The sequence below is a fragment of the Falco peregrinus genome, chromosome 5, assembly GCF_023634155.1.
Source record: "Falco peregrinus isolate bFalPer1 chromosome 5, bFalPer1.pri, whole genome shotgun sequence".
Classification (NCBI taxonomy): domain Eukaryota; kingdom Metazoa; phylum Chordata; class Aves; order Falconiformes; family Falconidae; genus Falco; species Falco peregrinus.
The window spans coordinates 84,286,086-84,309,129 of record NC_073725.1 but is presented as its reverse complement, the minus strand read 5'-3'; the positions used below and the strand labels follow the sequence as shown (position 1 = coordinate 84,309,129).

General features: G+C 49.5%; 1 protein-coding gene across 6 annotated transcripts in view; it reads right to left on the bottom strand.

The window, feature by feature from the left end:
* The window catches only part of ELFN1 (extracellular leucine rich repeat and fibronectin type III domain containing 1), a 108,626-nt gene that overhangs the window by 65,332 nt on the left and 20,250 nt on the right, over positions 1-23,044 (bottom strand). For all 6 annotated transcript variants that reach the window (XR_008747551.1, XR_008747553.1, XR_008747552.1 and 3 more), the window contains exon 2: positions 20,211-20,323. The gene's annotated coding sequence lies outside the window, so the exon portion shown is untranslated. The remainder of the gene's footprint in view (positions 1-20,210; positions 20,324-23,044) is intronic.

Sequence of the window (23,044 nt, the reverse complement as noted above, 5' to 3'; positions counted from 1 at the left end):
GGAAGCACTATGGTTGAAGAGAGTGAAAGAGAGGCACAAAATAATGAGATCATGAAGAAAGAAGGAGGGAATAAGAGAGACTGAAGGAGCAAGTGGGAATGAAGTAGATACAGAAAGTCTAGAGCCATGACAAATCATAACCAGATTCAATTACACAAGCCCACTGGGCTACGACATCTGCCAAAGGTCACTGGATTCCTGTCTTTGCAATTAAGAAACAAGCGGCTTCGTTGGTTGCACCCCATGGCCCAGCTGTCTGGTGCAGGTGTCCAGGGGCCAGCGGCATCACTCGCGGCTGTAAGTACCTGCACCAAGAGCAGGGCACTAACAAGCAAGTCCAGAGAGCATGGACAGCCCCATTTAGGAGACGAATGTGTCTGAGCCATGCACCAACTCCTAGCATTTAACTAGCACACCAAAGTGCTCCCATGCCAGCAACTCCTGCCCTGCCAGTGGGCAGAGGGGAAACCTCAAAAAGCAGGAAAGCCTGGTTCAGCATCTTCTTGCCATACAGCAGCCAGGTCACAGGGCCCAGCTTGGGCTTCACCACCACCCTGTGTAGGCTTGTGCTCCAACCCATCCTCAGCTGCAACCACTAATCCCAGTAGACTCAGATCCATGCTGCACATGGACTCACCCGGTTCCATGGCAGCATCTGCATGTGGAGAAATCCTGGACTCCTACTTGCCACAAGGAGTGAGTTCCCTGGCTGTCCACCATGCTCTGGGGCTCACCTCTGAGCGCTGAGCTGGGCATGAGGCTCTCCCTGCTCCTCCAGGAGCTGAGCTCTTAGCTGTGTTTACCACCTCACTCTTTTCAGTTCACCTGGGCCACACTGGAGGTGAAAACCTCTTACCCCTTTGCCACCCTGAGATTCACATGAAACCCATAAGCTCCATGTCCCAGCATACTGTGTGGACACAGGGACCATGAAGGGGATGGAAGATGAGATACAGGAGAGATGCAGCCTTTCTAATTTCATGCCAATTCCTGGGCTGGCTTTTGAGCCAACTGAACGGAAAGCTGGTGCCAGGCTTGCTGCCGGCTGATGAATCCAATTGGATTCATCTTGGAGCTGTGCATCTGAGAAAGCACTTAAGCCCAAGCAGGGCTGGGCTCTCCCCAGAGGGTATGGGATGCTGTGAAACATCAGCAGAGGTGCTGCAGTCACAGATGCCCTGCCCTGTCTGTAACAGCCTTCTCAGCATGGACCAGGGGCCAAGACTGGGGCTGCAAAAGCCACCTGACAGCATCCACAGACTGACTGCCTAAGTCCTGCACTGGTGATGGTAGCAAGCCTGGGATTGATTTCCTGAACTATAGGTGGTGATCTACCGGTGACCACCTCCTCAGAGCATAATTTGTACCAAATGCCAGCCAGGACAGGTGACAGTGGGACACACCTTTGGAACACATCACGGTACTGAGTAGCAGGGCTCTGCTCCGAGCACGCCAGCAGGGCAGATCCATACCAGGGTTTCTCCAGCCTCCCGCAGAGATAAAAATTTACCTCCTAGAAAAACAGAGTTCAGACTCGCCACTCCTCCTGTCCATGGAGGAGCTGTGGCAGACTGGGAACAGGTCCCTGTGAGCCTGCTGCCAAGGTCCCAACATCCCCATGGCTGCCCTGCCTGACCCTTCACCTTCCAAGGAGGGAAGCCCTGACATGGTGAGGATGCTGCCTCGGCAGACACAAGCAGTCAGCTGAAAGACATTTCCTCTTTGTTTCTCTACTCGGTGTAATGAATCCTGCCTCCCACTCAGATCTGCGAAGTAAGAGGAGTTATTGTGAGTAATCCCCACTTCGGCATCTTCTGCTGTAATCGCACAGAAAGCACATTAGTGATTTTTTTTTTTCTAGGACAAGGAGAAATTCATCAAACTGCAATCCAGGGAGAGCACACACAAGAGAGAGAAAGCCAACAACAACACACACGTACCCTGCAAAAATCCCAAAGTTGACATTTACATTTCAAACACTTGTAACAGCTAAACAAATAACAGTAATTATATTATTTGCATACTTTGTTAAATAATTGTTTGTTAGGTAAAGGGAACCTCTGTGTGTGTGCACCAGGAGTGGATGCTCGAAGTCTGGGCAGGCAGAAGAGCTGCTTCTTCCCTTCCCAGGTGCCCTGTTTGCTTCACAAAATGGTGACAAGTGACCCAAAGCACAGGCCAGTACGTGGGGTGTGCTGATATACAGGACACGGAGGTATGGGGGCAGGAGGCCCTTGGCTCTAAGGATGACTGTGAGAGGCACTCGTGCTGCCCAGGAGCTGCATCACCTCCCTGAGTGCACCAGCAAGCTTATCGCTCCAGACATGAACACCAGCACTTGCCAAGGTGAAGCTCCCGTGCTCTGAGCAAGAATTTGGGACTGCAGAATGGGCCGTCCCCAAAGAGAGCTGCAGAAGAAAGCAGGGGAAGGCAGAAAAGCTGGATGGAGCCTTTTGGCAGCTCTCAGAGGGAAGGTCCCCCCTTGCAGCACCACAGGCTGAACACCCCTCTGACAACGACGCCTGACTCAGAGCCCACTGACAGCCTCGTGGCTGGCAATTTCCCTTTGCTCCTGCAAAAGCATCTCAGCTTTTATCCCTTCCTGCTCAGCTCCTTCGGCAGACAGCTAATTGAAGGGTTTTTCTTTCATTTCTAGTACAGAAAGCCCAGTAAATGCCTTTTAATCTGCCCAGCTTTCCCCGTGATTGGCTCTGTTTATCCTCTTGCCACTCCTATCCCTTTTTTTTTTTTTTTTTAAATAGACTTGAAGTACGCAAACTGATGGAGAGAGGAGAAGCCTTCTGCCTTGCCTCACATGGTCAGAAAAGGTGGAGCAGAGCCAGAGCCACTGCATCTTTTCACACCTGGCTGGAACCAGGTCAGGCAGCTAATGCGTTTCTCAGGCTCAGTGGCTACTTGTTGGAGACACACGAATGCTGCTCGGCTGTTTGAATGCTGGAGGCTGGGAGAAGAAATTCCAGCAAGAGACATATGTGTCAGAAGGCAGAGAGGGATGTGATGCCAGGAAAACAAAAAATGACATGCGCATGGAGAGCACTGCTTTGTGCCATGAAAGGAGACATAGATTTAATAAAGGCTTTATGACTTTCAAACTGTCCCTCACAGCCTCAGTTAAGAGAGGAGATTTCATTAACCCTGAGAGCGAGTGCTCGTGCCCTGCCAATGGATGAAATTCCAGCTCCAGACGTTAAAACTGTCCATGTGGGTCCATTAGCCTGGGAGCAGAACCGTGCTAATTCTGCATCCCACATCCCAAGTTTGTTTCCCCAACCAACAGCAGGAAAGTCACAGTCCCAAGGAGGACCCCAGACACGCGCTGGCTGTGATCTGTGCAGCTCGCATTTTCACGTGTACAACTAAGGGCATCCCATGGGGCTGGGGAAGAGAAATCCTCCAAAATAACATTTCTCCCCTCAGAACATTTTCACTGGAAACATTTATATTTACCCTTCAGCCAAAACTTATTCCTGATATTTTATTTTTTTCCTGTAAGTTGAAAGAACATTTTCCAGTTCAACTCTAGTTCTTTCAAGTAGAAAGTAGAAATGTTCGGTGTTCTTTAATGACTCCTTTCTCCTTTCTCTCCCACTACCCTGCTTTTTACTTAGAGTTAAAAAAAAAAGGAAATGAAGGAAGGAAAACTAAGAAAATCAGAGAGAACTTTTTTTCCATTAGTTTCAAATAACTTGAAACAACTTTTTTTTCTTTTTCTTTTTTTTCAAAAAAAGTGATTTTGAAGGATGCAAAAGCTTTATGCAAACCTTTTTATGTAGGTCCAAAGATCTTTTTCCCAGGATAAAAAAAAAAAGAAAAAGCCACAACCAAACAAAAAACCTTAATGTGTGCAAAACAATGTAGACCAGCTCTAAAAATAAGTTTTGCCCCAACTGACCATGCCTTGGTGTCACCTTCTCCTGCCTCGAGCACCCTGCTTTCCTCTCCTGCCTTTCCAGCCTGCAGCTGAAGCATGCACAAGGCACACTGTGTGTACTGCACAACCAGGGCTATGCTAAGGTCCACAAAGGTTTACACTCACTTTGCAGAAGTGCAAACGCCTTCTCTCCACGAATACATCCTCCATCATGCGGTCCTGCTGCCCTGCATCTCTTAATGAAGGCAGGACTCCGGGGCCAGGTGAGAAATCTCAGCATCCTACCCACATGCTGATACATCACCCCTGGCTTGCAGGAAAAAAATGATCCTTTGTGCTAGACACCGATCCAATTTAGCCAGTCAAATGAGAGACGCTCATTAAAAAAGTAATGAGCAACCGAGGCAATTTTTTTTTTAAAGCTTTTTGATTAGGTAGACTTGCTGGGGAATGCTGCACACAGCATGAGGTAACGTTCCCGTGAAGGCAGCAGTGGTTAGGGAGGAGGTGGGCTGCCAGGGAGAGGGAGTCAGAGCCTAGTTCCTCGGGATGGCTGAGCGCTTTGCTGACCAAAGGGGAGCGAGATGCAGCCACGGTGTGACAGCATGACCATGTCTGTGCCTGCACACCACCTCGAGTCAGAGCTCTGGGATGCCGTCATCCCAGTTCGGTGCAGCAAGGGAGCCTGAGCTGACAAAAACACGTGTAGCAGCTCCAGGAGCTGAGAAGGGACGCGCCTGCAGGTCACCACAGCAGCTCCGACGCTGCAAAGAGCGGTGTCAGCTTCAAGCAGGGCTAAAAGGGTTCTCCCCTCCACTCTGCTCCAGCACCATCACCTCGAGGGAGGTTTGACAATGTGAGCAGGGTCAAGGCAGGAGTCAGAGCTGTCCCCACAGCATCATGGGAGAGGCTGGCACGTGTCAGCCAGGGCAGAGCTGGAAGCCTCAGAAAGTATGCTTGGTTTAGGAGAAAAAGGCAAAAAATCAGAGAGAAAAGAAGTGCAATTCCTGCCTGCCTTTAAATAAAATAAAAAAAAGTTCATGGAAATGGACAAATTTTGCTTCAAAAGATATTTAACACTTCATTTTGCTTCATCCCTTTTGAATACTTCTTATAAAACACAAAGGCTTTAAACAAAAGGTCATTAAGAGATAAAGAATTGAAGTCCTTGTGAGAATGAAAAGAGAAGGGATCTTGACATTTTTAACTGGGTTTTTTTTCCCCTTTTTTCCAAAATGAAAATTAATCAACATTGATTTGATTTCACACACAAAAGCCCATTTTGTGGAAGTGGCATTTGCTGACAGAGAGCTGTTTGGACAAGAAAATTCCAGCCAGAGGAGCACAGAATACACTGCACACCATTAGGGTACACAAGCTGCAAGGGCACCAGTCTCCCAGGGTTCGTAATAAATCCTGTCCTTTTTCTGGGTCAAGAAACTCATAGCTGTCTGGAGGTTATGCTAACATGCCAGGGCCTGGGGACTGATGTCGAGATCTGAGGAATTCCTGTTGCCTGGAATAGAAACAATGAAATTGTTCCAAGACACCATTTATTCCCAGGTGCCTGTGAGCTGTCATTTCTGGGGAAGATGAACAATTTGAGAGGATCTAATACCTTCAGAAATAATTCAGGAAGACAGAATTCATTCAGCTCCCCTGGCCAATAATCAATGGGACTCATGAGAGTCAGAGGAGGACAGAGGGGATCCGACCACCAGCTCTCCCAAACCAGGTGAGCTTGTGCAGTCATGCAGGGGGCGAAGATAAAGGTTTTGAGCAGCTCTGCCTGGAAGAACACGCGTGGTCCTTAGGGGCTGGGTGGGAGCAGTGAGGACCAAGGGATACAGTCACCAGGGGGCTGGCAGCTGCAGGCTGGCAGCAGGATGCTGCTCTGCCAGCGTATTAAGGACCAGCCTAGTCCTCTTGCCTTGAGCCTTGTGCTACTCTAGCACCCCAGTTCTCCCAACAAATGCCTGTTTTATCATGCCTCCTTTCACCTGTCCGTCAGTTCTAGTCTAAGGACTTGATAAGGACTAACAGAGACTGCTCTATCTGGGAACAAGCAAGCGATGCTATGAACAGCAGAGGTGCAGAGAATGGCCCCTTAGATATTTGTCAAATAGCTGTGAGTCATCCTGAATGTGCCACAGCCTTTACGTGTGATGAAGGGTCAGAGGTGGGACAGGGAAGGGACAGCACGGAAAGAAGCTACCTGCTTCCCAATGTGACATGACGACACATTAAGCCCAGGTACCAGAACCAGTCCTGCACCCCTACAGCACTGCCCTGGCTGTGCGCAGCATCCCTCCTGGCTTGCATTCACTTCCCTACATACAGCACTGCAAAGCACCTCAGGTCCCTCTGTGTATGTCAGGGAGCAGAGAAAATGGCAAGGGAAAGGCAAACAAAGTGAACAGGAAAAGCCTAACAAAAACAGGGGAAAGTCTTCCCACACTACTCCGTGCTTTCAAGTAAATGAGGCTAATTAACTAACTGCCTAAATTATTAGGGCTATTTTTACCCTTGTATGAAGGCTTGGCATTACTGCCAATTCCTTAAAACTCAGCACCGAACTCTCAACTTATCAGAAGGTTAATGAAGCAAAGCCCCTGGCGTGGGGAGCCGGAGGGCAGAGCAGCTGCTGGGCCAGGGCTGGGGCTCAGGTGGGTGCTGCTGCTGCAGGGAAGGAGTATCTGCAGCAGAACAGCCCCAGCCGGGTGATGCTGTTTAACACAGAAGTTCAGTTTTATTTGCTGAAACCTCACCTGCAGCTGAATCTGACTCCCAGTAAAAGATTTCTTCTACAGCTAAGCACCCCCCTCTGCTCCACCAGCTTCCCACTGTAGCCAAGGTGATAGAAGCTGATTTGGAGGAAGAATTTCACACCCAGGCAAGAGAAGGGGAAGAGTGATGCTAACGGTGTGTCAACACGCCAGTCCTGGCAGTGACTGCCGCTCTCATGGGCAGACCCAGAGTAACCTTGGACAATCAGGCAGGAAGCACAGATAGTGCACAACTCAGTATCAGCAGCAAAACCTGCTTGAAAATGCTTTTTGGCCACCAGGGATGTGCAACTAAGCCACCATTGACCCATCTAGCTTGGGGCAAGCTGGTAAAGGTGGGGATGTGGCTGCAAGTGGGGACTTTGGGTCTGCACCTGAAGGAGGATGGAGCTTGCTGGAGATGGTTTTAACAGCTGGTTTGGGAGTTGGCTGGGATTTTAATCTACAGAGTTCGCTATCATTGACAGCACTGCGGTGGAGTTCTCACACCTCAGCACTGTCAGCTCCGGACTCCTGAACCAGCTAGTAGTAAAGAACCCCCCTCCCAGGGCTGGCTGGAGCCCCTGCTCCTCCTGGAGAAGCCACAGGGCTCTGCGAGCCCCGGCACCGGGCACCCACGTCTGCCCAAGGAAACAAGCACTTTTCAAGCCTGGTTTCCCCGCTGCTGCCTTGGGGAGCAAGTTCAACCCTGCGTGTGCTGCTTCCAGAACTAATTGGGCTTTGCTGTGCTAGTGACGCCTGGTGTCTCCATGCTTATGAAATGGGCTGCAGCCAACTAACCAAAGCATGTGTGTCTTTCTCCCAGTGGGGAGTTAAAAGCAATGTTGTTTCTGACAGAGCAGCTAGTGGGACTCTCCAGATGTATTTACCAAGATGCACCTGTTGCTCCTTCCACTGGGGACACCGGTCACTGTAGAACAGTCACCGCCGCTTTGTACACCAGCCCTGAAAATCTCTGGAATGAGATACATTCTTTGCAAATAGGGAACTGATGCTACATGACCTATACATACAAAGTCATCTCTTCATCACACGCACACAAGTGTCTCCTTCCCAAATTATCCAGACCGTCCTCCACAAATGGAAAGTGCTAATCCATCTGCTGTAACCTCCCAACTGACCACACATACCATCCCAGGCACGCAGCCTCCATTCAGGCAGGAATCCAAGGCGGCAGAAGCTCCCTTGGTTTTCTTGGGTTTTGAGGGATTTTTTTCCCAAAAGAAAATCAGATGTTTTCTCCTCTTCAGCTACATGCCAACATCTTAGGTCCCTGGTGGAAATTTCAGTTAACTCCATTAAAATCCCCCAGTCATTCCTGCTGAAGAGTAAGTCCCCTCAGGAGCAAGAAGATTGATAGACTCCTTTTCTGTAATAAACCTCACTTATCAGCTGTAATGAGCTGACTGACATTTCAAGCCTGGCTCTTCTCTCAACACACAAGTACACAACAGTTTGGGGTGGCAAGTCTCTTCCAGGCATGTCACTGAGGAGCTGGGCAAGTGACAGTCCCCTGTCGTTTGGATGCACGAATGAGCTCTCCTCTGAGTTATGTCTAAGAATCTCTGTACCATTGGACCAGCCATGGCTTAGTGGGGCTGAGTCCTGGAGATCTCCTCACAGCCTCTCTGGCCACCTGTTCTGGTGCTGTATCACACTCTTGGTGTACATCTCTTTCCAAATTCCTGACCTGAACCTCCCAAGCTGCTTTTGTGCCCATTGCCCCCATTAGGCTGCTGCCACTATTGAGAAGAGTTTGGCTCTATCAACTTTGCAAGCTCTGTCCAAGCAGCTGTAGTTATTTGATGCTGCCCTTCAAACGTGGATCCTGCTGGCCATCAGGATGCAGAGTCTTTGGATGCCCTGAAACACTGGTCTGAAACTGCTGGTGAAGGGAATATCAGCACCACATTAAACTATAAAGTAAGCCACAGACTTCTTCAGGCCAGTTTCTGCCCAGGCACTTGTCCCTCCAACGGGGTTCCTTGACCCTTCACAACTGTTTTGGTAGGGATCAGTAAGATGATGAAGGTGGACCAGATGGCAACCACTGCTGTACTTAGCAATGCTTGAAGGACACCTCACAACTCAGCTAGCAAGGTAATATGTCTTACCACAACCTTTTGATATCTTTCTTTTCTATCCACAGACTCTTTTCCCCACACGCTGGCCATCTTATTTGCTGAAGACCCTTCAGTGGGGGGCTGGCCAGCTTTTGCTGAAGAAAAATGTCATTTTTTGAGGTTTCACTAATCCAAAGTGGAATCTCTGCTAGATCAGGCTCTTTTCTCTTAAAAAAGACGAATAATTTCAACTATTTTGCCAGTGGAGCACAGGGAACCACTGTCCCAAAGTTTTGTGAATAAGAAACAGAGATTAGGGTCCCTGGGGTGATTTGGCAGGAATCTCCACCACTATTCAGGGGCCTTCCTGTGTGTGAAACGGAAAGAGCAATGCTGCCCTGTAGCTCCCTGTTTGCAACGTACTTAGAAATTCTTGAATACCTGGCACTAGACATGCTGTATTATCTCCTACCTCACCTCCTGCATCTAAAGCTGGCGGCCTGGCAAAGGGAATCATTCCAGATTTGTGCTGTCCAGAAAACAGCCTGGCAGGAAGATCTGCAAGTCATGTCTCCCCACTCCATGCCATCTCCTACCCCATTGCTCAGTAACCCACTAGAGATGATGAAACCTGGGCTCTCCATCCTAGGATTAGTTGGCAGCCCCAGTCCAGGAACTCACTGCCTGCTGCCAGCTCCAAGGGCTGCTCACTGCCTACTGCCATCACATTCGATGTCCCCCCCAAGACACCACGACCTCAGCCACTACTGCAGAGAAACCACACACCACACCCAGTGCTGCCCATTCCCCGCATGCCTAGGGACCAGCAGGGAGACTGGGTGACTCTGGGGACACAAGAGAAATCACTCCTTCTGCAATATTTGCAATATAGGAGAATAACCTGGTTTCTTTATCCCTCCCATCCCCAAGCCCACATCGCAGTGGAGACGGAGAGGACTTCAGGACACTGCTCTTTCCTTGTTGCCCTATGGCAGGTCCTGATGGAGGTGTTGGAGCAAAAGGAGGAAAGGTCTGATTCCATTTACCAAGTGCCTCTCCCCAGCACAGATGCAAGTCAGATGCAATTTCCCAGTGTTGCCTTCTGCATATTTCACCCACTGACAGATTTGCATATATTTGAATACAATACAAAGCTGCAGACACTATCAAAAGAGTTTAGAGAGGAAAGGGCAGGAGAACTTTGTCCTTTTTCTTTAGGCTTATGAAAGATGGCACTCTGAGAGCTCAGAGAAGGGGCATTGCCAGGCAGGAGCTGTGCCAGACCCTCAGCTGAGCAAGCACTGCTTGGTGGGACAGACAGGAGGCAAGGGAGGCTTCAGCAGCTGAGTCCAAGCATCTGAGATGCTCAGGGCAGCCACTGGCACCGGTGATGCTGGGGTACAGCATTTAGTAACCTCAACCCCTGCCAGTACCACCTGAGAGAGCAGGATGTCAGCTCCAAACTTACACACAGCATCTCTCCAGAGATAGGAAAAACCCCTTGGATAATGCAACGCTTTCATGGGAATGCCCCACTGGTGAAAGAGGGCATTCCCCAGGAGGTCCCTGCACAGACACAGGTAGGTAACACAAACCTTTAACACACGCTCAATAAAAAGCAGCACTGTGCTAGATGATTCAATCCCCCATGTACCTGTGGGAAGTGGGGAATACATCCTGCTCACCAGAGCTGTGAAACGTATTCACCTGTTGCAGGAATTAATCCTTCTTTTACTAACAGAGAGTGGCAGAGCTGTGCACACAGAAATCCTGTCTGAAATGAATCCCTGATAAAGAGGAAGCCAAGTTAAAAGGTGAGTTTTACTGCCTGCCAAGGCTTTAGGTTTTTAAAGGGTTTCTTGTAGAATTACTGTATTAGCAGGCTATTATGGGCATAGATATCAAACTGCTATGCACAGCAAGAAAAAGCATGGAATTTTTGAGATGGGCAAGAAACGCATGGAAAAAATGAGGCAGAAGAGGGCAAGAGGGGGAGAGAGAAGAAGCAGTGATGTGCAGAGGGGAGGGAGGCAGATAAATTATGGAGGAGATAGTGGAAAGGGGGTGAAGAAGAAAGCAACGAGCAGTAGGGTAAGGAGAAAAGAGAAAGATAAAAAGAGGAGGAGAAAGGGAAAGAAGAGATAAATGAGGGCAAAGACCAACTCATCATTTCGCAATTCCACCCCGGTGGAGAGGAAAATTGATGTCTGGAGCTTTTTTATGGCCAACCTCCTGGGCACGGGACAAAAGACAAGTTATTACCCAACCCCAGGTCAGGTCTGTAGCCTGCCAACTGCTTAGACACATTCAGAGAGCCCATGAGAGCTGTAAATCAAGGGGGCCAAAGAGATCACAGAGAGGCTGGGACCAGGCACAGAGCAGCAGCGAGCTCAGCAAATGCAATATAATCACAGGAGAGGTGCGAGCCCCGGAGCAACACAGGCTGACAAAGAGCGCCCAGCCCTAAAGGGCTCTGCTCATCTCTCCTTCACACCATTCCTAAGGACAGCGCTCCCCCAGAGATGCAAGTCCCCCTGCACTTCCTCCTGATTTCTCTTCCCATTGATTTTGAGGCTCTGAATACCATTTATTTTTGCTTGCTTGATTCACTCATTCATTGAATAAAGGCATCATCACTATTATTATTATTATCCCCGTCATCGGGCTCCTCATCACACATTATATTATTTGCATTGCAGAGCTGGAAGATTTCAGGTTGAGGCAGGAAATTTGTGTGAGTTGTTATTACTGCAATCAGATGAAGTGAGAATTGGATCGGCAAAGGCTGCCAGAGCGCAGCTCTCCCAGCAGGACACAGCGGCTCTGCCCAATCCGGGGAAGCTGCCATTTTACTGCGCGGGGCCCGCCAGCAATTTCAGACTTGCCTTCGCTGTCCCATCCCTCCCTTCCATCCCACCACCCCACTCCGCTGGCTACCAGCAGAGAACGAGGAAACGCATCAGTACAGGAGGGCAAGGAATCAGAAAAGACTTGGCGAGATTGCACATTTTCTGCCTTGCTGATGGTATTTATTAGACAACAGAAAATAGCTATTTTACCATCTGCCTTGTAAAAAAAAAAAAAAATCCTCATTAAATTAATGGAATGTGCAGCTGCCGAACAGAGTGTTCCTCTCCCTGCTGCCTCCCCAGCAGCCCAGCACTTGCTGGAGCAGGGAATCAGGCTGCCAAAAGTAGCTGAGGCTAACTCAGGCTGGTGCGGTGGGAGAGGACGGACAGATGGACGGCCAGCCTCCTGCTCCTCCCCGTCCCCAGGCTCTGGCCAGGGGACCTATGGGTGCCCTCACACGGGGCGCAAGGGCTGCCTTGCTCGCTGTGTTACGGAGCAGAGGGCTCATCCCCTCCCTGCATGGTCTCTGCTTGTGAAGGGCACTGGACAAGTCTGCTCAGCAGGGTGTAAATGTCTCCTTTTGCCTAAGCAGAACGTGATCCAGACATCAGGTTGCGGAGGTCAGAGCTGCCCAGTGCCCTATGCTGAGCATGGTGGGATTTGGCAGCAAGTCAAGTCCTAATTTCCATGTCTCTGCCACCTCAATCAACATGAGCTAGTCAATGCACCTCTATCATCCCCCTCTACATGCCAAAGTTTGATCTGAGCTGGTGCTTGCCCTGTGGAGGTGTTCAGCTGACATCTCAAAACTAAGAAAGTCTCAAGACTGGCTGACTGCATAGCCCAGAGCAGCTCCTACACACAAGTCTTTATTTTGGCTGAGAACAGACCAAAAATCATGAACAGAATCCTTTCTCAATCCCAGCAAGACAGGAACATCATAAACCAAAGGTCCTGGATGATTTTAATGATGTTAATGGAGCCAGGAAAACAGCAGCAGTTTAATACCAGTGTTACCAATTCATTTCTACTTGGCACTGAAGAGGACTTAAGGGTTTTAAGTGAACCTTTTCTTCTGACATCTGGTGGAGCATGAGTATTTGATGGAGGAATAGTTGCCAAAGTCCCGTATTACCTGTGGCTTTGGGGAGCCGGTCCACCAGTTTGCATCACCAAGGTCTCCCAGAGGTACCAGATACCACAACACACTGCCTTAGCTAATATACTCATTGCCTTACCACCTCATCACACCTGAAAAGTGATGCCTAGGACTGCTTTGGGTCCAGCAGTTTTCCTAAGGAAATTAAGCCCTTTGTTAGATGTCTCAGCACTGACGATGCTTCAGCATCTCTGCAATATAATCCACATCTAATCCCTACTTGCATTTTCTGCTGCTAACCCCTCTGCTAATGCCAGGGAGTTCCCAGTGCCTGCATTGCTCCCCTGAAGCAATGGTCCTCTCCTCCTCTTCCTAGGAGGCTTTTCTATATATATACTTTTCACCTAAACTAGTTTTTACCTATCTTTTGCAGGAAACTTGCTCGTTTAGCAGCTACAAAGCAGTTGGGGAAAGCTGACCCTGGGAGACGGGTCTGGCTGCAGGGAAATTGTTTCCATTGCGTCCGTGGGGGAAGCAGGAGATGGCCTCTTAAATTCCAGCCCGCAAAGGAAAGTTACAGGACTACAGCATGTCGAATCACTTCATGCCGAAATAAATCCTGACATAATAAGTCCTAATACAGCCAAAGAAACTATTACAGTCAGTCACAAGAATAATCCACGCTGAGAATCGGTGAAAATGCCTCTCCCCAGTGGAATAACATGGCTCCAGAGGCTCAGTTCCAGTCAAAGACGATAATTTCATGTTTACCCAACAGATGAGGGCAGCTCCAAAAGGCAAACGTTTGTTGCCAAAAACACTCCGCTGAAGTGGGATTTTGCCACCTCCCATCAAAGACTTGCTTTTTAAACCAATGAGCAGGAAGAAAAGGAAAGACCATGAAAGACAGAGATCAAATCAAAGTCCAGAAGGATGTCAAGGCTGTCTCTTACACCATTGCCTTCAGTCCTATCAATCCTTCATTAGCGGCAGTAAGGGCATAACGCCAACCTAAATGCTTCACAAGCACAGATTTCCCAGGTTTCAGAGGTTAATGGCAAAACGTCTCCCAGACTTTGCCTCCACTGCCAGATCTGTAGGCAGAACTGTGTCTGCAAGTCACTGACCTCCTCTGCGGCACCAGCTGTTGTCTGTACAGGGCTGTGGGGGTGCTTGCACGCGTGGATCCCAGCCATGCGGTGCACACACGCTGCCTCGGCCACTCTCGGTGGTGCCACTCTCCCAGCAGACCTGCTGGACAGGGCCACGGGGCTGCTGACCCTCCTCGTGGAGTGGCTCACAGGGTCATCTTAGAAAGCAAGTTAGCCAAAAAGATGTGGCAGAGTAGCAAAAACACAGGGACAGGCATTTTTTTTCCTTGAAAAACCATTTGCTTTCTTAGAGAAAAAATCTATCGTCCATTTAAAAAAAAAACACAAAACAAAACCCAAACAGTTCCTTTAATTAAACGTTGAAGAGAATTTTGATAAAAACACTGACATTTTGCAAAGTTGCCCTTGGACAAATCATAAGCATTGAAAGCTCTGAGACACGGACACGGTGGAAGCACCTCTGCGCATGCCAGGGCGTTCGGGAAGGACATCCATCTTCCTGCAGTCAGGTGTGCCAGCAGTTCTGTGATGGTCCTCATGCGTCTGTCCTTCCCATACCCACGTGAGATGTACGTGGCACGTGGGGCTGTGGCAGGCCGGGGAGACAGCCAAGAGAAGGTCGCAGGGTTGCACAGAGTTAGAAGAAAACACTGCGTGCGTGTCGCAGCACTCATGCTCGGCTCGGCAGTCAGCGAGGAGGGACTTTGTGCCTGTATGTCTCCTGGTGCTTGCACCTGATCTTCATCTCCTGATGCAGACACAGAACTGCATCACTTCACAAAACTCAGGACACACTTTTACAGCTGGCTGGGGTCAGGGTCGCTGGCTGTGACAGCGAGAGGTGAAGCACTGCTCTGAAATTTCATGTAACTCATTCATTCCAGGGGGATCTGTGGAGCCACAGGTTGATGCAGTGCCCACAGTTCTCTGACACCTCCAACGCTCAGGTCCTTGCACAAAGGGATGCTTCCACCTCGTGAGCCAGAAATGCTGGTGTTCAGGCTTTCTCCTGCTAATGAACATTTTTATACATCACCTCTCACTCAAGGTCTCAGCTGCAGACAGCAGCCCTTCTGTAGGCCCGTGGCCACCTGCAATCATCCATGGAGGAAAATGGAAGAGACAGTTGGTGAAGGACCTCATCACCCCGGTCTGCACAGGGCTGATGCACAGGTGAGAAGACATCATTTTTTAACACCATGGGTCTCATCTCAGCATCATCTTCCTGTCACTCCATGCCCCTGCTTCTCCGGTATGTAGGGGAGCACTGGGTTCACACTAACAAATCTGAGCGTCCCCAGATGATTAAAGGAAGCACTGCCTTTTACATCGCTCTGACTGGGGTTGATAGCTCTGTAGAGTTGGACACTTGGCTCTAATGAGGTGTGAAAATCTCCCTGCTGTGGCCAGTCATTGCCAGCTGTGGAAAATAAGGAGAAAGGTGGAGAGGGAAAAAAAAAAGAAAAAAACACCACCAAAACTAAAAAGCAACCTTCTCCAGCGGGAGTCCCTGGTCCTTCCAGGGCTTCGCTGACTGCCTCCATGTGGCTGGGAGAGGCAGCCCTGCTTCACAGTGCCAGCAGGGATGCGGGTGTGTGGCACTGGTGGCTTTTCAGTGGCAGCAGATGAATCAGGGTCCCGCTCCAGTGCGGGTCAGCATGACCAAAGCAGCCGAGCAGTGTTGGAAGCTTGCTCCCGGACAGGGAACACCTGCAGGTTTCACGATGGGCTCCATCCTGGCTCTGTCTGGTCCCACCAATATTGTTGTGTGGGTGTTGGAGGGGTATTATCCGAGACCGGGGTGTTGCAGTGTGCACAGTCTGCCCGGCACAGCCGTGCTCCTGGAGCATCGCTCAAGGCCACGACTCCTCCAAGCGAGACACCTGCAGTGAGCTGGGTGGCAGACCCAGCCCCGGGGTGGCGCAGAACACACCAGCACCCCCAGCACAGCAGCTTCACTGCAAGTCCTGTGGGCACGGGAAGAAGGATCTGAGCAAGCAAACCATGCTGCCCCTGATGCACAGGGACCGCTGGCTGACACCTCTTCAGATTAGTCCCCATGGCTGTCGCTGACAGGGGACCAGCCGTCAGCCCTCTGCACAGTGGCGATGTGAGCCCAGCCAGCTCGTTCACTGCCACCTTTCCCCGCCACCTTCCCCCGCTGCTAACCTCCTAATGAGACCCAAATTCAAAGCAAATCTCGGCATGCACAGTCCAGTCCTTCCCCTCCGGAGAAGTTTGCTTTTCAGAGGCTCTGCTGGCTGAGGTTCGCTGTTCTGCGGCAGAGGGGAATGGCCGGGTGGGCTTCGAGATGAAGGATGCGTTTCCTCACGCTCGGATGGGGCTGAACAGATGCACAGGGGGAGGCCAGGCACTGGCCGGAGGCGTCCTGCAGTGAGTGACCCTCAATGTGACATTGATGGCTCTTAATTCTTAAGCCTGCTTTGGAAGGATTTCAGTAGATCCTATTTAATCACTGCAGCCTCTTCATCTCCCCTGTCTCAGCTCGGGGTAGCATTACGTGTTCTCCTCCACCAGCTACCTCCAAGAACTGGCCACCCTCCTCTTCCTCCACAGGTCCCCAATACAGCAACCACCACCCAGCCCTTCAGCCGCCGAAGCCACAGCCGCCCTCGGCTTGTTTATTAATGCACAGCTCAAACAGCATCTGCTTAATTTCCCCTGCCCTGGTCCACAGGAGGACTCCATCTCTCGCTAACGAAGGGCACAGCTTCCTGCAGGTGTGCTCCCAGCTCCCCACAACCGGGCTGTGCCATGCATAGCATTAAATATTTAAGCACTTGTCAAAATGTTGTAACGATTTTTTTGTCTTGTTCCATTAGCTCCATTTCCAAAGGCCACCACTGGAACTACTGAACATTTATTTCTATTGAATCCAGCTTAGAAGTTATGATCTGAGAAACAGGGAGACAGGACAGTATGTTCTGCGGTGCCTGCTTTTCCCCACCACCGCTCAGCTGAGACACGTCGGCCTTTGAAATATCATTTTTATTCCTACCTTAGAAAACCTAAAATAAAAAGATTGATTCTTCCACCTGCTTGATTTGCTTCTGCTGGCTAAATAAGGTACATAAATATCAGTCAGATGGCTTCCCCATGTAAGTTTTGGGGCCGTTGGTTTAAATGCCTTGCGCAGTTTGTGGTACCAGCCGTGTGAGCTGGATTTCCTCCCCAGGTGCAAAATAGTGTGTTGTTATTACGTGATTTTCCTGTTGCTAGAGAGGTGCACACATTCATCTTCCTCCCTCGCTGTCTGTGCATGAACAGCATCTTATTATGCTAATACTATGAGTATTAGACAAAAGGCACTGAAGAAAGCCAATGGAGACAGCAGTTTGGACTGGGGGTAAAGCATGGGGGGGTGGGCTGCAGGGGCTTATGTCCCCCAGATTTGCTTTAGGTTCACAGTTATCACTGAGAGGTGCAGAGCCAGAGGGAGTTGCATGGGGTAGGGGACAGCCATGGCCCCCAGGGACACTGGGGACATGCCCAATGCACCAGCCCTTGGCCACGGGATCCCGCAGCAGGGCCACTGCAGGATCCCACAGCAGGGCCCCGCAAGCAAACCCCAAGTTTGCACAAGGGAGCTGGGCTTGCTACGGGCCGGGGGATGGGACTGCTGGTGGCAGCCCCATGGTCACACCAGGCTTCCTTCCTTTGGGATAAAAAAAGGGAAATCTAAAGCATTCTTAAAGACTTCCCCGCGTTTTAATTCCTCTCTATTTAAAGGCATGTGAAAGCCCAAGAGTTCCAGCTCTGCCGCCTGCGCCTGGATGCTCCAAAGTTGTAATCCCCACTAGTGACATCACGGGCTGTTGCCATGGGGATGTCACAAACTCAGCGCTGTGGCTTCACCATGGCGGGGATGGGCAGCAAGGGAGGCAGCGCTTCCCAACCACCAGTGTCTCCGGTAATTAGCAAACTGGCACGGAAAACGAGGATGAAGCACAAGATAGGAACATAAAACCATTTTGTAAGTATGATCTATTGGAAAGTATTCCCTCATGAGAAAGTGCCTCCTTAATGGATCCTGCACTCTTAAGTAAACCACGAAAGGCACAGAATAAAATAGAAATTATAGTGATTTGTTTTATTGGGCATTTCATTGAGTAATTAAGAGGATAATTTGGAGAAGGAACATTAAAAGGCGTTACGCTCAGCCCTTGTCTTGCTCCAGGGGAGCAAGCTACTGAATGTGCAGCATCATCCCATGTTTCCCTGTGCTAACACAGGGTTCCCTGGGGTGAAGGAGGCACACATGGACATGCTGCAGCACAATGGGTCACACGTAGGACGGGAGGGGATGAAAAAGCATCTCCCCCGTGGACTGGCAGGACGCCGGAGCTCTCCCAAGAAATGCAGGGTGGGAATGGCAGGTTGCAGGGAGCAAACCCCATCTTCACAGCATCTCTTGGCATGTGATGTCAGGCATTGATGCTTGTGCATCCTGTGTTTCAGTGCAAGGCAGGCTAAAGGGAGAAATGTAAACCAGCCCTAGCTGCAGAGGAGCTCTGGGGAGAGCTCACCACTGTGAAATGTGCTGATGAAGCACCACGGCCAAGGCAGAAGTGGCAAAAAGCTCAGCACGATGGTTACCCTGTGCCAAGAGAGTCACTCTGTCATCTGCCCCCCTTTTAACACCTATGCCCCATTTTGCCTCCTGACCTTTTTCTGGGCAAAATATGTATAAAAGCACCTGTATAACTAATCCAGATCCAGACAGGACGCAACACGTCTCCCAGAGCCCTCAGCAGTCACAACTCTAAGCCACTTCTCTGAGATACCCAGCATCTCCCATAGGCAAGGAAACCTCACTGCTGGCCGACACATCCATGAAACAAAGACCCACTCAAGCAACAAAAGCTGCAGCTCCTTTCCAACCATCAGCACATCTCACTCCACCCCATTTACCCACGGCATGGCCACGCTCCAGCACAGATGTCAGGATACCAGGTCCCACTACTGCAGCCCACACGACATGCTGCGGACCTCAGTGCTCACACACTGCCATCCCCTAAGAGACCCCAGGTGAAAGCCAGCCCCAGTGAGAGCAATCTGCCCACTGCAAGCCCCAGATGGTTGCTGCAGGGAGCAAACACAAGCACGGCGATGGGGAAACGCAAACTGGAGTGATGGACACCATGAAAAGAAAGGACTTTACTGAAAGCAGTCCCGTTGGACTTGCTTTTGTAAACACTGACATGATAGATTGGCTAATTCACATTATGGCCTCAAACCACTCGCTCAGGGGACAAAATAAGCAACCAACCAACCCAGATAAATGAGAAACCCCAACCTGCAGCATGGCAGTGCTGACCAGTTGCCAAGAATTAAGTAGCTCTTAGGTCCTTGCTTGCTCCAGGACCACATATTTAGGAAAGCACATCATCTTACATGCAGGAAAAGGCTGGCTTGTTTTAAACTGGCCTCTGTGGATAGAAAACCTTTTTTTCTCCCTAGGGTAATGGATGTGATGGCTATAATCCAGTTGCCATGCTGGGCCAGTGTTTCAGGGACAGTGGCTTGTCAGCGTTGAGCCCAAAGTGTCCGGCAACTATCAGAAAATCCATGTTCAGAAAGTCAGCAGCCTTCCCTTTCCCTGTCCTGGGAACCACTGCTCCTCTCCATCCTCCCCTGACCGGGCGAAGCAACCCCCATCCCCTTCAAAGCAAAGTAAAACTGGCTTTTTGTCTCATTGCTGGCCCTTTTTTTATTGCATTTTGCATATTGCAACAAGAGCAGCTTGTTGTGAGACCCGAGCGCTCGGCACAGCCCTAAAACAAGGCTCCTGTTTGAAGTGCACGGATTGAGGCTGGACTAAGAAAGCCCAGGAGTGTCTAGCTCTGCCCCTACACTAAAAAGGCTGCTCAGCAGCAGCAGCCAACACAGCTTCATGCTGCTCAGCCCTTCGCACAATCCCTAAGAAACCAGTACAGTGAAGGGGAAGCGGTGATTTCATATGCAATGTTGGACTTGACCCGGGGAGTGGGTAATAGCCAAGCATGTGCTCTGCTTTCCGATGCCGCTGCAGGGAGGAGAGCAGAGATGCCTCGTCACCAGAGCACCCAGCGCTGCCCTAACCCTGCCATCATCGAGAGGAGCTGGACAATTAACTTCCACAGGAGCAGCTTAAAACCAACACCAAATGCAAGCCAAAAAAACACTGTTAACCACCTCTACCCTGTCAGGCAGAGCAGATGGAGCCCAGAGCTGCCTGGGTGCAGGTCCCAGGTAGACAACTTATCTGTGCCTTGAGACAAGTTTAGAGAATCGCTTCTGAATTTCCTGCTTGCAGACACCTTATTCACCCCCTCTAGTCAATGCAACAAGCAGGTTTAGTGCAACGCAAACGTGGAACAGAGGATAAAACAAAATACCAGCCCATACCTGAAGGTGCATCCTTCCTTTCTCACCAAGCAGTGGGGAGGACGTTGCTGTCTCTCGGTAATTTTCCAACATCCTGTGTTGCAGGTAGATTTATGCACTGATCAGAGTTGGAGCTGTTAATAAAAAAGCGCAAAGAAAAGGGATTTTACTGTGAAGTGTAAGGCTGCTTTTCTTACAGCTTTTCATTATCATGACTTTCTCTTTTTTTAATCTGTTCTTTCTGTGATTGACCATGTTTGGGGTTCAAAGCTTTAAAAATAAACCGCAGATCTTCTTTCATCTACTATGCATGAGAGAGTCAGAATTGTTATGTGGCTTAAATGGGTATTTTGGGAGGGACCCCAGACCAAGCAGTTCCTACTTGAACCAGGAGCCAGAGGGATGAAGCTAATTTGCAAATAATGTTACATGCTGGTTTTACTTGAACTCAAGGGAAAAGGCTGCAGTGGCTACTTGTCATTCTTTGTAAGAAATTGAAAAAAATGGAAATTGAGTTCACTAGTAAAAAAAAATACATCTATATTTAAAAAAAAAAAAAAAGTGTTCTGCAGCAAACCAATTTCTCCTGCACCAGGGGAATGTCCCAGAACTGCAATGAAGCCATGCCTCAGCATGTACCACTGCTGCTGCCTGGGTGCTGGGGACAAACAGCCTGGCTGCCCTTTTCCCAAGAGCAGATCTTTAACTCGGAAAGCTGCGAGCATTTCTCCAGCTCAACTTGAACCATTTCTTCCTTACACAGTTCACAAGACAACTTTCCCCTTCAGCATCGCAAATGCCTTCCCCCAGGAGGGGGCAGCTCCGGTATCTGCAGCGCGGCATCTTTACAGTGAATTGCCTATCGATGACTTTGTGGCTAATACATACAATGAGAAGCAGAGGAGCTAATATAATGTAATTTTCCATGTTTACTGCATTATTACAGTGGTTGAATCTGCTGATTAGTTCCTATTTTTCTTGCCATCTCTTCCTGAGCATCCCTTTCATTTTTGCCCTGCTTATCTGCATACAGAGTCATTTATCCATACGGCTGGTGTAACAGCAAGCAGGGCCAAAGCTATCATTCCTCCTCCCTTTCAAATTTAATCTTGCAGACCTCAATCTTTGTGATACCGCTATTATTTTGTCCATATCTGATCTAACAGGAACCAGCCATTATTTTTTGCCTTAAAAAAAAAGAAAAACAGAGAAAACTAATCCGAGCAAAAGATAATGATGGCTGTGGCACTAATGATCCCTGGCGTACCTCCTCGCAATGAATCTGGTGCTAAAACAGGCCGTTTGTTTCCCTTCCCTCTACATAACTGCAGGACTGACCCCTCACGCACAGGCAGCTCCCCACCAATAAACAGCATTGCCCTCATCTCCCGGGGGATTCATTGCACTGCCAACTATCTCAGCAGTCCTCCTTATTGTCTTAACTTATTTACCCAAATAGTGGAAAAACAACTCAAGTGGAGCCGGATGCTCTCCAACAACATGACTGCAACCGGCTTCTTCAGTTTTGTTTCCCTACAAGCTAGAAAAGCCTCTTCCTCCCATGGTTATTAATTGAAAAGGGCGGGGGGGGAGATTTCCTGCAATCTGAACAGAAAGTCCTCCTCATTACTGTTCCTTGAAGATCACGGCAAGACATTTTGCCCCCCGGCTTCCCTAATGCTCCCCATCTCCCAGCTCTGAGCAGAATATCGCACCGGCTGGAGACCATCACTGAAGCATCAAGCCAAGCCGTTCTGCATGTGCCAACCACATCAGCCAGCAGGGATTTACTTGGGAGAGATGAGGAGACAAATTGAGGAATCCCTCTCCTCCCTTTCCCTGCACCCCAAACAGCCAGAAGTTTTTCAAGCAGCAGATGTGCCTGCCCAGCCTCCTCACTGCACATCCCCAGTCTGCACCATCACTCTGTGGTTTCCATCTGCGCCGTGCTCTTCACCCCTGCCTGCAGCCCAGAGACCTTCACATGCCCTCTCCTTCCCCCAGGAATATTACAAATAAATCACGGGGCCACATCCAGCTCTTGGTCGGTGCTGCAGGTGGGGACTTGGAGATGCTTCAAAGGCAGACAGCACCAGCAGGGCACAGGACCCTGCCTGTCCCCTGCACCAGGAAGGATTTACACAGGCAAGACCTGTGGAAACCAAACCGAGCCCTTCCCCACATCCCCTGCCGAATGGATCTGGTTTGGGGAACGCCTTGCTCACAGCGACATGGAGCTCCCAGCTGCCCAAGCTGTAGCACTGCAGAAACCTGAGCATTTCTTGGTCTAGATACAACATAGCATGTATTATAGTTATTATTAATGAAAGATTAAATGTTATAAAAAGCATTATTAAATTTAAAGCTAATAATCATCAGCTGTCCCTCACTTCACCCTGCAAGCCTGAGAGCTATAATGAAAGAGCAAATTCCAGTTCAGAGCATCTTTAACAGAGGCTGCCGTGATCCAGAGCCCAGCTCCGCAGCTCAGAGCCACAGGCATTTTCTATGACGAGTGAGGAACCTCAAAGATCTTCTAATGTGAACGACCATAAAAAGCCAGAAATGGCAGAAAAATAACTCTCTGTTACTCTTGCCTTTGGAAAGGACTCACGTCAGTCTCCCAGCTCCGCAACAACAAGTTGTTTTCTTGTGTCCCAGCCTGCACCCATATCATCACCCCAAGAGCTCAGGTTTGCACAGTGACCTGTGTCACAGCAGTCATTAGATGGTGATAACCCACTTTATTACCAAGAAAAAGTCCACATTTCCAGAAGTGTTCCTTGCCCTCGTCCTCCTTGGGAAAATGCAGCTCTTTACAGTCTCATGGGAGCACGAGCCAAACAAAACGGACC